Here is a 2087-nt window from a genome sequence, read left to right on the forward strand (position 1 = left end):
GCCATGTTTTCTCCCCATTGTAAAGAATAAAACCTTGACCCTGAATGTTCTATCACTGCCTGACTGAGTCTTGATTCCTTAATTACAAAATATCGTTTAACGTCACAGTCTGGTTATAGTTTGTAATTTTTTCTTGTACAAATTTGTTTACTACATACTTCACTACATTAACACATGGATCATTAACAGAATTACAATATAACAAAAATATTATAACATAATATAGCAATACATAAAGTTTCACCAAACTTTTTGATAATAGGCTTAATAAGTTAAATGTTCTGTGATCGTGCTTAAATATTTAATTTTGCTTAAGATGTACTTAAGATCTAACCACAAAACACATTTATATACAAACCTGATTCCAAAAAAGTTGTGACACAGTACAAATTGTGAATAAAAACAGAATGCAATGATGTGGAATTTTCAAATTTCAATATTTTATTCAGAATTCAACATAGATGACACATCAAATGTTTAAACTTATAAAATATATAATTTCAAGAGAAAAATAAGTTGTGTTTTAAGTTTCATGGCATCAACACATCTCAAAAAAGTTTGGACAAGGCCATGTTTACCACTGTGTGGCATTCCCTCTTCTTTCTATAACAGTCTGCAAACGTCTGGTGACTGAGAAGACAAGTTGCTCAAGTTTAGGAATAGGAATGTTGTACCATTCTTGTCTAATACAGGCTTCTAGTTGCTCTACTGTCTAAGGTCTTCTTTGTCGCATCTTCCTCTTTATGATGCACCAAATTTTTTCTATGGGTGAAGATCTGGACTTCAGGAAGGCCATTTCAGTAACCGGATTCTTCTACGCAGCCATGATGTTGTAATTGATGCATTATGTGGTCTGGCATTGTCATGTTGGAAAATGCAAGTTCTTCCCTGAAAGAGATGACATCTGGATGGGAGCATATGTTGTTCTAGAACTTGGATATACCTTTCAGCATTGATGGTGCCTTTCCGGATGTGTAAGCTGCCCATGCCACACTCATGCAACCCCATACCATCAGAAATGCAGGTTTCTGAACTGAGTGCTGATAACAACTTGGGTTATCTTTAGTCCGGATGACATAGCGTCCCAGTTTTCCAAAAAGAAACTCAAGTTTTGATTCGTCTGACCACAGAACAGTTTTCCACTTTGCCACAGTCCATTTTTAATGAGCCTTGGCCCAGAGAAAACGCCTATGCTTCACAATCGTGTTTAGATATAACTTCTTTTTTGACCTATAGAGTCTTAGCCGGCAACGGCGAATGGCACGGTGGATTGTGTTCACAGACAATGTTGTCTGCAAGTATTCCTGAGCCCATGTTGTGATTTGCATTACAGTAGCATTCCTGTATGTGATGCAGTGCCGTCTAAGGGCCCGAAGATAATGGGCATCCAGTATGGTTTTCCGGCCTTGACCTTTACGCTCAGAGATTGTTCCAGATTCTCTGAATCTTTGGATGATATTATGCACTGTTGATGATGATAAATTCAAACTCTTTGCAATTTTTCCCTGAGAAAGTCCTTTTTGATTTTGCTTCACTATTTTTCGCCGCAGCATTTGGGGAATTAGTGATCCTATGCCCATCTTGCCCTTTGAGAGACACTGCCACTCTGAGAGGCTCTTTTTATACCCAATCATGTTGCAAATTGGTCCTCTAGCTGTTCCTTTATATGTACACTTTTCCGGCATCTTTTTCCTACCTGTCCCAACTTTTTTGGAATGTGTACCTCTCATGAAATCCAAAATGAGCCCATATTTAGAATGACATTTCAAAATGTCTCACTTTCAACATTTGCTATTTAAACTCTGAAAATGTATTTTGTTTGGTCTTATTACAAGATTTCATTTCAATATTTCATGGAGACTGCCCGGTACCAGGCATTGTTTTAGTGAAACCTTTGGAACCCGACCTCACCCTTCATTGGCAATGCCATCAACAATGTGTTTATTAAAGTAGTGAACATATTTATGTACCACACCCAAGACTCAGTGTGTATGCATGAGTCATGAACTTGTAAGCATCTGCAGTAGTCTAAAGTCAGACAAATGTTATATTATTTTCATAGGAAGTTCACATAGCAGACATTTATG

The sequence above is a fragment of the Triplophysa dalaica genome, chromosome 5, assembly GCF_015846415.1.
Source record: "Triplophysa dalaica isolate WHDGS20190420 chromosome 5, ASM1584641v1, whole genome shotgun sequence".
NCBI lineage: Eukaryota > Metazoa > Chordata > Actinopteri > Cypriniformes > Nemacheilidae > Triplophysa > Triplophysa dalaica.